The sequence below is a fragment of the Hetaerina americana genome, unplaced genomic scaffold (genome assembly GCF_022747635.1).
Source record: "Hetaerina americana unplaced genomic scaffold, ioHetAmer1.1.p SCAF_10, whole genome shotgun sequence".
Classification (NCBI taxonomy): domain Eukaryota; kingdom Metazoa; phylum Arthropoda; class Insecta; order Odonata; family Calopterygidae; genus Hetaerina; species Hetaerina americana.
The window spans coordinates 67,678,516-67,693,932 of record NW_027286070.1 but is presented as its reverse complement, the minus strand read 5'-3'; the positions used below and the strand labels follow the sequence as shown (position 1 = coordinate 67,693,932).

Sequence of the window (15,417 nt, the reverse complement as noted above, 5' to 3'; positions counted from 1 at the left end):
GAGGGGGCGGTGGGGGAGGAGGGGAGACGGCGTGGTAGAGGGGGCAGCCGCTCCGAAACCCGTTGCTCCTCTCATGTCTCTCTCCGGCCAACCCCTTCCTCCACCGCTAACGCCTCTATCTTTGCCACAGCTGCCTGCGATGGAAGAGTGAGGAGGCACGGAGGGGAGGGAGGGAGGGGGCGGCGGGAGGGAGACCATGGGGGGAGGAGATGGATCAGGGGAGGAGGGCGGGGGCGCGGGAGGAGGGGGGCCGTCGGGCGGAGGAGGGAGTGGGGAAGGCCGAGAAGGAACGGGGCGAAGCGGGGCAGGGAGGGGGCGAGGTGGGGGGGAGGGGGCCGTGGTGAAGCAGGCGGCCGTGGTGGTGGTGTGTGTATAGAGTCGCGTAGTTGTGCGAAGGAAAGGAGAGGAGCAGGGCGGGCCGTTGAAAAACTCGCCGCCAGTCTCGGTTGCCGGGCAAGAGGTTGAGGGTTTTCCGCCGGTCTGGGTCGGCCCCGTCTTCTTTCGTGCGTGCGTGTGTGAGACGAGGGAGAGCGATACGACCGTGAGAAGAAGGGAAGGGAGTGCAAAAATTGCCGTCTGGTCTCGTCGTCTCGTGCGAAGATGGCCATTGCTCCGGCGCGGGGAAGACGGAGGCGGATTTCACTCCGAGTTGGAGAACCTTGTGGGAACGCCCGGTGAAGGAGGCGAGGGCGTTGGGTGGGTGGGTCCCGAGGAACATGTGTTCACGGAGCTATGATTATTTGTGCCGCTAACAAATAGGTCAGGGCGGGAGCGAGACTGAAATCGAATGTGCAACTTGTTTGTTTGGGAGGGATGTTGTTGCTGCTGGGCGAACGGCCGACTGTGGTGGGAGTGAGCTACGATTCGAATAACCTGGAGGTTCAAATGTGGTCCCCGAGACTGTGTCTCCCATCCCGATCTCCCTGTGTCGTGGACTCCCGAGTTTAAATCGGCGTGACGCCCGAAGCATCGTAACGCTTCATCCTTTGCCCCTTGTCACGCGGGTGTGAGGAGCACGAGGCATAAATCCAAGGATAAGGGTTGAATGCCGCCGAGCGCAGCGCCATCGTCGTGGACCTCCCGATAAACTTCTTCGCTGACATTGGATGTACAAAGAGTTCTTACGCTTCCCTCGTGGACTACAATTTCTTGTCTGCAAAAAGGAGCGGGCGGAATGGCTCCCACCACAACAGTAGCCTAGTGTCGCATCTTCAGTCGGGGAAAAGGTGAGAAGAAGGAAGGAGTGGTTTTGGGTCGGAAGGTCAGGGGTGTAGTGGGCGTGGCCAAAAACCTTTCGCACACAAATCTGTATAAACTCGTAAAAATTATGTCCGCAGATAATTAATTGCCGCTTTTGCCATTGAAGAAGAAGAAAAGGACGGTTGTTTGCAGAAGAAGCCTTTGGCTCGTCGTGGACACATCCCCGCGTTGGACGACCGTCCCGAGGCATCGGCGCAAGTCCTCTCCTAGCATTCGTGCCCCCGGGGCGCGAGGGGGAATGGTGCGGGGACGGTGATGCGTGGGTGAGAACGTGAATCTCCAGGGGACGTACATACATTTGCGGGTCGAACCAAGGTCTCGGAGCGCTGAGGAGGGAGGGAGCGCTCGGGCGGGTGGGGGGGCTGGGGAGGGAGGGTTGGAGGCAGGGACTCGAGGTGGATAGCGGCGGGGGGCTGGGAGTGGGAGGATTCAGCCCCGAGTGTGATCCTTGCCGAAGAGTGGATCCGACCGAGGTGATGGCCAGGGTGGCGGGGAGACCCAGAAGAGGAGGCGGAAGTGGATGACGGGAGGGGCGCCGCTCTCCTCGAAGGGCGCTAAGATAGATAAAGAGGGAGTCGCTTGTGGTTTTGGCCTGAACACGTGCCGTAAACATTTCGTGGTTCCTTCCATCGGTGTGTGTGATCTTGGCCCGCCTTTGAGGTCCTTCGCTCCCGCCTGTGAGTGAGTGAGCAGTTCTCACCGAGGGAGACTTAATTTGCAACTCTAGGCCCCCCGTTTTCAGTGTATTTTATAACTCTCGAATTATTCACGGTTTCTTAGATGGAAACATCCGCTCCGACACGAATATTGCACCGATTGTAGTAAAACATGGCTTTGTCTGCACCCCAAGCGGCCCCGAGGTGGCCTCGTTTAGACCTTTCGACGCCTGATACCCGGCTATATATTCAAGGGCCATATAATTCTCAAGCTGGTGAGTTAATATATCATTGTATTATTCTGTAGCATGTTAATTATTTTCTAAGACTCTTAAACTTTATTTTTGGATAATTATGTTATAAAGTGCAATCATCGAGTTTATTCCGATTTCAATGTGAGCAATCTTAGGTCCTTGCTAGGGTGCTCTCTGATTCTCTTTTTTTCAAGATGAGGCACCACCTCTATTTGATGATAAGGGTTGTCCTTTATAAAAGGCAATACTTGGTATTAAGAATTTACTGGGGTCGGTTGATTGTTGACACCCATTTCTATCATTTTATCACTTAAACGAAAGAACAACAAACTACAAGAGATCACTGTGAGTGCAGCCAGCCGTTTTGATGGACTTTCTAGCAGTTCCTCCACAATGCCTTTGTGCATTATCTATGGCTATCTCCAAACTTAGTTGAGATATTCGTCAGTACATGAGTTCAAGGCCCAAGATATTTTCTTTATAGTAGCTCTGCATTATGCACTTAATGTCATAGTGTTGGTTTGGAAATAATGTTTTTAAATTTATTAAATAATTTTGATGATGCATTGATGGAGACTGAAATATAAAAGTGTTGGTTCTCTTGTCCATTCAAAATGATATTTTTTATCATAAAAAGGAGAAAATTTTGAGTCAGATTTCAAAATTACTTTTGAAACTTTTAACATCACCTTTTGAGAGGCTGGTAATTTTTTAACGGGTGCTCACAAAACAATACGTTGTAACGAGCAGTACGTGAAAGTTCTTGGCTGTAATATGCACTCGTCATTTTGTCAATGTATTCCATGGCTGGATTAATCAGTTTACTAACATTCTTTGCCGTGAGCCATTTCCCTCTGCACCATGAACTGCGTCATAATTATTTGGTGTATATCGCCCTGTGCCTGATGCGAAATCCTTATTGTAATCATTTTATAATGAATACATTGCAAGTTATAAATGTTCACTGTAACTGTCCGGCTCTTCATTTTGTTTATTTTTCTAGTTTTTCATTTGAAAATTATGGTGAAATCAATGCCATTTGAATCTCAAATTAGTTTGGAAATGCTAGTGAAAAGCCTAACCTTGTCTTTGAGTTCCAATCGTGCAGGCAATTCATCATTGAATTGTAGCAGACTTCAAAAAACGTTTCCACACTTCGTGCGCCATGTGGGCACCAAATATCCAAAGGGATAGTCCGAAAAGCGGATTCGTAAAAGTGCACACTTCAGAAAAATTAGGAAGAGGTGCGCATCTGAGCAGTCGATTTTTTCAAAAGGGTTTCGGCAATTAATTTAATTGCCATCGTAGGGCTCATAATTTATATTTCAATACTCCAAATGAACGTAAATCTTTTGGATTGCATTTACGTTTTTAAATGTCATAATTCAGCCCAAACACACTCAACAAGTATGTCCCGGTCCGTGCGGCCTTCGACAAGCTACTTGCATCCAATCCATCTTAATTCCGTCTAAGTTTGTGAATAAGCTTTGTTACAAGCACAACCATTTGGGGGTTATTTCACCTCATCCTTTCCTATATTATTCAGGGTATTAACTGAAATAATCAAGCATTATCATTAAAACTAGTTTTTTTCTTCTTTACCATTCGAATTGTTACATTATTTTGTTCCCGTTCACTCATTCCAATAAAGACATTTTTTACTATAGTCAGCAAATAATCTCCGTCGGTTTTTCCGATTAGCATTTGGGGCATCATATGATTCATTAAACTTGTGTCGTTTCTTTGAATATAAACCATTTGTTTAATCATAATATGCCAACCTTTTTCAAATCGGATAAATGCAGTGAAGTGGTGAAACAAATATATCGGAAAAATTATTGCCCGTTGCGATCTGCAGTGTCCACAAGCGCTCTTTTTTTGGCTGAAAATTTACATCGAGTTATTATGTTTTATCAGTTTAATAATTAGAGTAATTAAATTAAGGTGTTTAATACAAAATGAAATTTTCTGCTGATGGTTTGATAAAAGACTTCACGCTGGTTCGATGATGGAATTTGATAAGTATCCCAAATTTGCATTTAAATTGGCCAAGGGAATTAATTTTATTTTTATGCCTGCTAATGTGTTGCCTTAAATGAGAAACAAACTGTCAAAATAATTGATTTTAATGCTAGGTCTTCTTTTCAAATTCTTCTGTTATAGCCAATTCGAAATAGTTGGATGTACTGAGCATCAACTGTTTTGAGCTGTCGGTAAAATTAAGACTCGATGCGAATCAGATTTTTATTCCTTAATTATACTTTATTATATATATATACACATTCAAACACGAAATCCCGCCAAACGGCGAATAAATACTCATATATACAGAAACAGATATAAGGAAAAGGGATAGGAACACATATAAAGGACGAACACAATAGAGGTGGGGAAGGCGGAATCGAACGGATCACAAGAGTAAAAATATTTCCTCAACCGGGACTCGAACACCGGATCTTTCCACTTGCCGGGCGGATGCTCTTAACCACTTGAGCTATCGAGGATAGTCAATTTACCCTGAGATCCGTGGGTCTAATATGTCGCCAAGCGCCCGATAGCTCAAGTGGTTAAGAGCATCCGCCCGGCAAGTGGAAAGATCCGGTGTTCGAGTCCCGGTTGAGGAAATATTTTTACTCTTGTGATCCGTTCGATTCCGCCTTCCCCACCTCTATTGTGTTCGTCCTTTATATGTGTTCCTATCCCTTTTCCTTATATCTGTTTCTGTATATATATATATATATATATATATATATATATATATATATATATATATATATATATATATATAACATATATATTTATATATATATATATATATAACATATATATATTTATATATTTATATATATATATATATATAACATATATATATACATAATGTCGACTTAATGATTGCAAAAGGTGTGGTAATTATGCATAACTTTAAAGCAGGTACTTAATTGAAAAATATGTAAAAGCATCGAAAGCAGTTAAAAAAATATTAAGGGGAGAACTACCAGGTAGTTTTAATGCAACAATTTCAGAGCGTAAAAATCATTCGCCTTGACTGGGACTCGAACCCAGATCCCTCAATATCCGGTCGAGTGCTTTAGCCACTTAAGCTACCGAGGCGTCCTCTTAAACTCTGAAATTTTGGGGCTTATAAAGCCCCAAAAGGCGAATGATTTTTACGCTCTGAAATTGTTGCATTAAAATGCACATTAGCGGATGACTCCGTTAAAAGTTACTGTTGCGGCATCTCCCGCAGTTTCTTTGGAATTTGTCAAAGGGAAAACACCATACGTGTTTAAAGTTGGCTTTAACCTCGTGGACAGTGGCGCCTCGCGCACGACTACGAATGCATGTGACATTGTATGTACGGTATTTCGTCATAACATCTAGTTCCTTTAAAAGCCCCAAAATTTCAAAGTTTAAGAGGACGCCTCGGTAGCTTAAGTGGCTAAAGCACTCGACCGGATATTGAGGGATCTGGGTTCGAGTCCCAGTCAAGGCGAATGATTTTTACGCTCTGAAATTGTTGCATTAAAATGCACATTAGCGGATGACTCCGTTAAAAGTTACTGTTGCGGCATCTCCCGCAGTTTCTTTGGAATTTACCAGGTAGTTATTCTCATTATAGAAAATTCACCGCGTCAGCCCGGACAAGTCGTGAAAGAGAGTCATGGAGTGCGTTTCCGTCAGGGTTTTGCTGGAATGATGTTTAAACTTGTGGCCAACTTGCCCTCCTAACTGACAAGTACGTGAGGGTTCTTGTTTTCCACTTATTTTTCAAAGGTAAATGTGGATTAGAATGCAAGTAAGCTGGTACTATTGTCATATTCTAAATGTAAATATAGAATTTAAACAGGTTATTACGATTTAATGTGGTATTGTGATTTACATATCCATATTGATATGGGGTTTTATTTACGGTGATATACTTACCTTAGCACTTTTTTAGCTTATGTTTGTCTTTAGTCGGATTTTTCATAGCAAATGTTTAATATTTATTAATATTCACTAAAAAGATATTTGTCTGTATTTGAAGATGATACATTCCATAATGTTGCTTTTTATATGCCTCGAATTATTTTAGAAAACATTTGTCACTTATAATCTTACTCAGTTGCTGTTTTTCATACTCATCACGCCTTTAATAGTGCCATTTAATGATCGCAACGCCACCATAGTCTCATTTCAGTGGTCATTCTTACCGTTTTTCGAGAACGCATTAAAAGCTAGTAATTCAAGTCGCTGCTACATACCACGGCCGTTTTCGAATTATCAAATACGGTTGAGAAGGGCGAGGAATATTAAGTTTGGCAAACCAGCTCAGCCAATGAGCATCCTCGGCTGTGTGTTTTCAGCGAATATTCCAAGTTTTTTATCATTTAAATGAGCGTTGAACATTAGCATATTATCAATAAATATTCCGAGAGGACGTCGGGTTAATTTTACTTGAACGCAGCCTGCACGCTTTTCTTCATTTCCAACCCATATATAATCGATCGTAATTACTCCAAACTGTCTTACGAAGAGTGAGAGTCTGGAATAATTACGACCTCGATCTCTTTCTTACTCCACAATTACAATGATCTAACAAGTATGGCGTTAGCTGAGCCGGGATCTCTCATGCTTTTCAAATCTGTGGCATCAACGGAAATTCTTTCCAAAACGGAAGGCATTTGAATATTCTCGTCCAGACCGGCCGGTGCCCTCGTTACACAAGCTAATTCTCTCAAACTCATTACGCGATGATAATAATCAAATGAAATTTGAGTCAGGATGAAGCGCACGGTCTAGATAATAATAATAATATAAGAATCCATTATAATGCTACCGTCTCCCTGTCTAGGTATTTATTTCTACGGACTGCCCTTTTAATAACGTCGAGAACGTTTTATTTCTATCAAAAATTAACCACCTGCATAATCCCCGTCTTGTTTTAAATCAAATTCGCCTCGTAGGCAAGATCAATAAATTTCTTTTCCTCCCCCCTCCTCTCTCCATCTTCTTCCCCCTCCAAACATCCTCCCTCGCCCCCATCCCCTAATCCCGCATCCTTTTTTTTATTATTATTATTTTCCCTCGCAAAGATTTATTTTTGATGGACTCACTCGCGGATAATTTTTAGCGAAACACTCCTTCCCTCGCGGGTCGTCATTCCTTTCCCGCTGGCAACGACGAATACATCACTTCATAACTTCCGAATTAATGGCCGCCCATTATCACGAACCCAGTCCCATCACTCTCTCACTCAAAATCGCTTCCACCACCCATTTCTGCCTCCATCTCATACCAATTCTCCTCCACCCCTCTCTCCCATTCGCCCTTTCTCCACGTCCTCTTCTCCTTCCCTCTTATCCGTCTGGCTCTCCTCCTCCGCCCTCGTCGTCCCCATGCATAAACATTCCCGTCTCACTCAATCCGCACTCCTCTGAGGTGACTTCCATCCCGTGTGCTCGTCCTTTGAAATGTGCTGCGATTTTTCATCTCTCTTTCCCCGGCTGTGATTTCTTTTCGTTTGGCATTTTCCCTCGTAGTTATGGGACTTAATAAGGCATGCGACCGAGGGTCTATTATTGTTCTCCTAATTCGAGAGGTGAATCAACAAAGTCATCTGTTCATCAAGTGTGGGAGCAGTTCGTCATTATGCTTGCTTTCAGTAGTGAGGACCTCCCTTCCTTAATTTGGCGAGAAGGTTTACGCCGAATAAGAACCCAGAATATGCGAAACCCGTGACATCACATCTAAGGTTGAGTGTAGTAACAGTTTACATGGGGTGTTTGCGCCAATGGAGACAGAAGAATAAGTTAGCTAGGCGGGCTGTAGATGATGGAGATGAGGAATGGAGGAGAGAAACTCGGTTTCGGTTTCAGTCTACTCTAAGATCAGTATTTCTAAACTTTCGAGTTTGACTTCCCATCCGAGAGAAAGTGCCGCAGAATAGGTACTACTGTGAATCCCGCCAGGATTTGAACCGAGGTCATCAATGAAGCCTCCATGTCGCTCTCGTAAGCGCAAATCGGACGAATAACAAACATTAATTGTTGGAGAAAACCTTTTTCTAAAGTTAGGACACATATTTTAACGCCACTCACATTATTATAGTTGGGATTCGAAGTAAATATAGTTGGGAAAGAAAGGAGATTGCTGCCATCTCATTTGTAATCAGCGTCATTCAGGAAATATGGTAAAATTTAAAAAATGACAAAAAACATGATAAAGAATGATATGAATTCGGTAGTGATTTTCCATTGGGTCAGAGTTCTGTTCATTTTTTTTCTATTTCTAAACTGATAAGAGTAGAAATTCAAGAATGGTGAATGTAACCGCATGAATCTCTAAATTAATCAGGACTTGTCAGCTCAGTACGTAATGGATTATATATATATATATATATATATATATATATATATATATATATATATATATATATATATATTTTATTTATTTATTTATTTATTTATTTATTCTCCTGTGTTTGTCCTTTAATGTGTTCCTATCCCTTTTCCTTATATCTGTTTCTATATAAATGAGTATATATATACATATATACACAAACACATTCAAACACGAAATTGCGCCATATGGCAAACAAATATTCATTCACATGGAAATAAATATAAGGAAAATGGATAGGAACTCATATAAAGGACGAACACAGGAGAGATGGGGAAGGCGGAGTCGAGCACACACATGTGCGTATGTTCACAGAAAGGAAAGGCTCACATCAACAAGTAGTGGACAAATTTTGATCACACTCATTAGGAATTAACTAATATATCAATGGTTGATAGCGGATACCATAAATATAGGTTTCCAAATTTCATTTTAAAATACTGAAGGGTATTTCAAAACAAAATGTCAAATTTTTCATTCTTTTATTCCTAATTCAGTCAGTCCAGTTCCTTTATAAATATTACTGTCTTCATTCATTTTGAGTACACTTATTTAGTCGGTAGCTAAACTCCTGCCGTGACTCAGATCTTCGCTTGGTTAGATGATACTTATCGATGTTTCTTCAACTGACACACCGAATTCATTTACTACCTCAACATTATCTGATTTTGTGGGAATATTTTTCCCATGACTAAATATCTATTGCTAGATACCTCTCAACTAACGAGCACAATGTCGATTGAAAAGAACGACTACTTAGAGAGTTTGAAAGGCTTAACTCTTTGTCTCCTATAATGATTTCATGAATGGAGGTATTAGGGCCGGGGTATTCCGGTAGCGTTGGACTGCTAGCCGTTTGGCTCGGGTTCAATTCCGAGTGATACCTCTGGTTGCCTTCATCCTCACCCTAGCTGTACCCTTTTTCCATTGCCAGATCTTCAGGGTGAATCGCTGGTGGCACAGGGAAATAAATTGGCCAATATAATGAAATCTTTCATACTTCTCTATTGCTTAGAAGTGAAGTGCTATACTGCGCTTCAAGCAGTTTACTTTTACCTTAATAAAAATTGGGTATCTTAGAATTGTTCTAACATAATATATTACATCATTAAACTATTAATTTTGTTTTCCGGAGCTGGATAAATTTTTCATCGCAATTTAATTTAAATACTATTTGGGAAATATATTCGACGCTTTGTAAATGAGATAAGCCTTACCGCATTATAGTTTTTAGGCCCAATCAACATGTAGCTTTAAATTCCGTATCAAAGACTTTACTAATTTATTCTTTGCGTCTTCCTCAGCGTATCAATCGACAATGTATTCGTCTTTTTGATGGTTCTTTTATCAGTACCATTTCCCTTTTAATTTCCTTCCTGCTTATCATTAAATTTGAGAATATAATTTCATTCTCCAGCAGTGTAAGTGATGTGGAAGTGAAAAAAGTCATGTACAAACCGAGACTCGATAGCTCGGAACTACTTATTGGCCGGCTGAAGATTCTACTCCTAAGGAATAGCTTCGTTTCTGCAATGATTTTTTTCAGCGGTCCAACTATTCATCATTCAGTGGTTTTCGACGCGATTACGTCTGCGCGTCCGTACTATCTCACGATGTTTCCAACTTTCTCCTTGAATACTCAAAATTGGTTTGTCACTGTAAAGTCACTTGACCGCACTTGTTCCATTTGTCTGCAAAACGAAGTCTGAAAATTTCAGACTTCATTCAGAGTTTCAATTTCACTTTAAAAAATTTGCGGCAGCAGAAATCTTTGGAACCACAAACACTTAAGAACTGATCAAGAGTAAGTAATGAAACTATGAGTAGATTCTTTGCACCTAATTGACCAAGCAAGTGTGTTCTCGTGGTTGATGTATATTATGAATGCTTTCCACATGTTATACATATACCCTGTTTCTAATCTATCTCGTCTTAGACATCGGTTAATACGCTGTTGGAAAAATTCGTTGAATGCCCTTTTGAAAGTAGGTGCTGTGTATTCACTTCTTACTAAGAACTCCAAAAAAATGTTTAATCTCTTCTAAACTAAGAGAAAAAGTGACTGGAGAGTGTCTCGAAATGCACGTTTGGGAAAGGTTTCTTTGCGTTAGCTGAAAGTTCTATGCTAGATAGTGTTAGAGGCCTACAAAGTAGTTTCAATATACGAGAAGAAGGCCATAGACCCCCTAAAAAAATATTGTCAAGTCGCAGATGTTTGATAATTATTTCCAAAAGGTGCACGACAGTCTTTGGCTTGCTCATCAATTTTCAACGTGAGCGGTGCACCTCTTTCTGCATGTGCAGCTTCAGGAAATGCTTAGTGATAATTTCTAATTGGGTATTTTTGAAATACACTGCCAAACCGAATGACACAAGGATCAGTTACATTTTCCTTAGTCACGTTTTACCTAGATGTAGGAGGAAAAAATATTGCAAAGTATAATTGAAAAAACTCCTTTTAGTGTAAAATAAAGCTAATTCAAATGTTTAATGATTATTGCAATTTTTTAAATCCTTTCACTCCGTTTTATGATCAAAGAAATAGTCAATTTTGTAAATGGTTATTATAAGTTCTTAAATAATTATCTAATGCGATCAAATCCCATTGCCATTTCTAGCATTTGAGCGTACATCACTAGGTGTATATTGACTTTGTATTTTACAAGTAATTATTCCCCCATCCTTACCGGTTTTTGCACTTATCGTTTCTGTCACAACGTTGGCTTACTGCCACGCTTCAGTAATTTCTCTGTCATGCCTGGTGTCCTAACAGCCGTCGCCAGACGGCCCTGTGGCGGTTTGCAGGGTATAATTTGTACGCGATATACGGTCTCCGAAAACTAAATTCGTGTGTCAGAATGTCAACATATAATACGCGCTGAAATTTTTAAATCAAGAATTTTCTTTTTTAATTTTACGGACGAGCAGAAGTTCTTGTTCTCAATGCTTACAACTCCTAAAATCGGTTGCGTGCAGGTCTACAACCCATTCTTCCATCTGTGAGCCACTTATTAATTAAACCATACTATCCCGTATCTAACGCGTTATGTGTACTTCAGTTTCAATCTCTTCTGAATGACCTACCTTCTAGTTTTTTCTTTGCCTAATTATTTAGCAAATTATTTGCATCAAAAATGAGTTAACATTACTTTCCTTTTCTATGTATTCATTAGGCAATATTCTGCATTCGATATTCACAGACCTATCCCGCTCGTAATTCTGTTTTCACATTTCCTTGATGTCTCAAGTTGAATACTGCAAATTTATATTTTGATGAAACGCTTCGAGGTATTTTTTACGCTGAGAGATGCCTCGAATATTTTATCCAGTCTGCATCTTATGACTACATTCATCTTCGATCTGCTGAGTTTATATGGATCTTGACGTAGATAGCAATCTATGGATTTACTTCGCGGTTCATATCGTCATTCATTTAGGTATTCATAAATAATTGAGACATCTTTGATTGGATTTAACTGTAATAATATAGTAGATACGAAGTATTTATACTGATTATTTCATTACTAGACCCCTTTAGGCGCGATTATCCTTCCTTCTTATTTTCAGGAGATAAAACATTTAAAGATTTAGTATCGTAGTAATCGGAACGTTTATCGGTTTTACCGCTGATGAATACTTCAAATGTTTAAGATAATTAATACGTTACACCATGGCTTAAAATTATCGTTGGCTAATTTCAGTCTAGCGAATGGGAAAATGTCGTGAACAGTTTAAAGTTTATTTCAATTACCTCTTTAGCCCTAAATTACCTTTTAAATGCTCAATTTGTTCTGAGTTCAGAGTCGTCTAGTGAGCAGCAGTTTCCGATTGCATCGTGGGAGCAAAGTAAATAGGTGCCTTTCTATAAAGCGTTTTTACTTTTGACTTTGAATCGAATGCTGAAGTCGTAATCGACTGTTCGTTACTTTTCCCTCTCTATCAATCTGTTCAAATTATCGTATGAGGAAATAAATTGCATTTTTTCTGGCATTTGCCAAGGACCTTATGTAATACTCTTAATTAAGTTAATTAACTATGTTAAACATTTGAAGTATTTATCAGCGATAAATCCAATAAACATTCCAATTACTATTCCAATTCCGTTATCTATAAAATAGCTACAAAGGCGGAAGACTGCCTGAAGACTTTTGGAGTGTGATGATCACGATGCCAAATGAGACGAGGGCAGAGAAATGTGAAGAACACCGAAACTTGAGTCTTGTATCCAATGCATCAAAAATACTTGTGCAAATAATAAGTCGAAGGATGGAAAGTAAAATTGAAGATAACCTATCGGACAACCAATTTGGCTTTAGGGAGAACAAAGGAAACAGGGAAGCCATACTCTGTCTGGGAATCATGCTAGAGAAAATAATATATGTGAACAAGCAACTGCATGTGGCATTTGTGGACTTGGAGAAAGACTTCGGCAATCTAGAATGGAACAAGATGTTTGGAATGCTGAAAAAACTCGGAATAGGCTACAAGGGCAGAAGAATAATCTATCAGCCATACAAGAAACAAGTAGCCATTATGCGAATGAGAGAAGGAACCCATATAGAGATTAAAATTAACAAAGGAGTTAGACAAGGATGCAACCTCTTACCTGCATTGTTCAACATGTACCTGGAGGAGGCAATAAGAGCACAAGGCATCGGATTAAACGGAACTAGGATCACTTGAGAACTGATAAACATGCTCCGCTTCGCCGACGACATTGCAGTGACAGCAGAAAACTAGGAGGATCTTCAAAGGTCACTAAACGTATTGGATCAAGTTCTACAATGATACAGCATGAACACAAACAAGACGAAGACCAAAATCTTAGTATGTAGAAGAGACAAGCAAAATACACTGAAAAGACAAAAATGAGAGCAAGTGGATTCCTTCACCTATCTCGGAAGTACCATCACATGGGACGGAAGAAGTACTACAGACATGAAGCGAAAAATTGCTCAAGCTAAGAGAGCATTCTTAATGAAAAGACAACTGCTGTGTTCAAAGAAGATATAACTACAGACGAGAAAATAATACGTGAAAACATTCGTATGAAGCGTGGCACTCTATGGATCAGAAGCATGGAACAGACCAGAGAGTAGACCAGAAATGACTAGAGTCCTTCGAAACCCGGTTCCGGAGGAGGATGCTTAAGACCAAATGGACGGATAAATTAAGAAATCAAATCTTAATTGCAGTGCAGTATTTCTCAGCGGAACTCATGCTCTCCATTTAAGCATCAGTATCTAGTTTGAGGAATAATGGCGATGTAAGCAACGTAGTTTTTCCAGCCGTTAACCATTTCCTTCAAAATTTCTGACCTATTTATTATTCCTATCCATTGTTTCCCGCGTCCCTTGCAAGGCATGGGGAACTGAAGAGGCGTGGTATCCGTGTTGATGAATCACAGAGAGTAGCAATAAGTTCATGAGGGTCGGGCCAACGTGTTAGAAAGCAAGCTTTATTCTGTTGTCGCAATAAAGATCTCAAAAAGTTATATTTCGCTCATTATGACGGTATTTATTGAGGCGTAGTCGTGGATATTGCCTCGATGTTGTCGAATGTCACACACGAATCACATCGGGTCCACGATTTCGTCGTGATCTTTCAAAGCTTTCCCTTAATTCGCCAAAAGACGGCTGGCCATGTTGATGCCCACCAAAGGTGCGAGGATTTTGATATGCACCCGATGGCGGTCGGAGTGCGCGCGTAGATTTAGCTCCAGAGCCGAGGAGAGAGACAAGAGCGGGAAGGATTGGAGGGAGGTGAGGTGTTGCAGGGCGATCGTCAACCGCTGGCCCTCCATTTCGATCCACCAACGACCGACCGACTGCCGCTCTAAATCATTGGATGAGTGAAAGGGGGAGGTAGAGAGAGAATGAGAGAAGGCAGAGAGAGAGAGAAGTTAGGAAGAGAAGGAGGAGAAGGAGGGGAGGAGAGGAAGAAGATTTTCGAGACGCGCAGGGGGAGAGAAGTGGACGACGGGGATGGGAGAGGGGGGTGGGGATGGTGCGTAGGGGAAGGAGGGAAAATGTATGCAAAGACAGGAGCGTGAGGGGGAGGGGGGCGAGGAGGAGAGGCAGGAGGAGGAGGCTCGGATGTGGATGGATGGGCGATGAATACGAATACAAATTTGGTCGGGAGTAGGTTCGGGAGGAGGAGGGTGAGGGGGCGGGGAGAGGGACGCGGGAAAGGAGAAACTGGACGGGGAGGAGGGGGAGAACAAGGAGGAAGGATCTTGGAGTGGTTTTGCATTCGACGGCCGGGGACGTGGAGGAGGAGGAGGTGGTGGTGGGGGAGGGGGATTTGGAGGAGGAGGCGCGGTGAGCTGGGGGGGGGGGGGGTGGAGTTGCGAGCTGATGCGGAGTGCTGGGGATGGACATTGCTCGTCGGAGAGTGCTAAGTGTGTTTGACGTGGTTTAAACAAAAGGTGGACGGGGCGAGGAGGCCGGGAGTCTGACCGAAATTTGGATGTCCTTGCCAGCATTGAGCAGCTTTTTCTCCTTCAACGATCTGCTCGTTCATAAACTTCCGAGCAGTGCTAAGAAATATTAATTATATATATATATATATATATATATATATATATATATATATATATATATATATATATATATATATATATATATATATAATATCTTTGAAATGGAACGCTCTTCGGCGACGCACAAATATGTAAAAACACAGATTTAGATTTTTAGAATATAGAAACACAAAGAAAGGACACTCACAATTTGTTATTTGACGTTTCGACAGCACGGCTGTCGTCTTCAGAATTAGGATCTGAAGACCACAGCCGTGCTGTCGAAACGTCAAATAACAAATTGTGAGTGTCCTTTCTTTGTGTTTCTATATTCTAAAAATCTAAA

General features: G+C 41.2%; 1 protein-coding gene across 1 annotated transcript in view; it reads left to right on the top strand.

Annotated features, from left to right (window-relative positions):
- Positions 1–15,417, top strand: part of lft (Limb expression 1 family member lowfat) — a 377,874-nt gene that overhangs the window by 271,978 nt on the left and 90,479 nt on the right. The window lies entirely within an intron of this gene.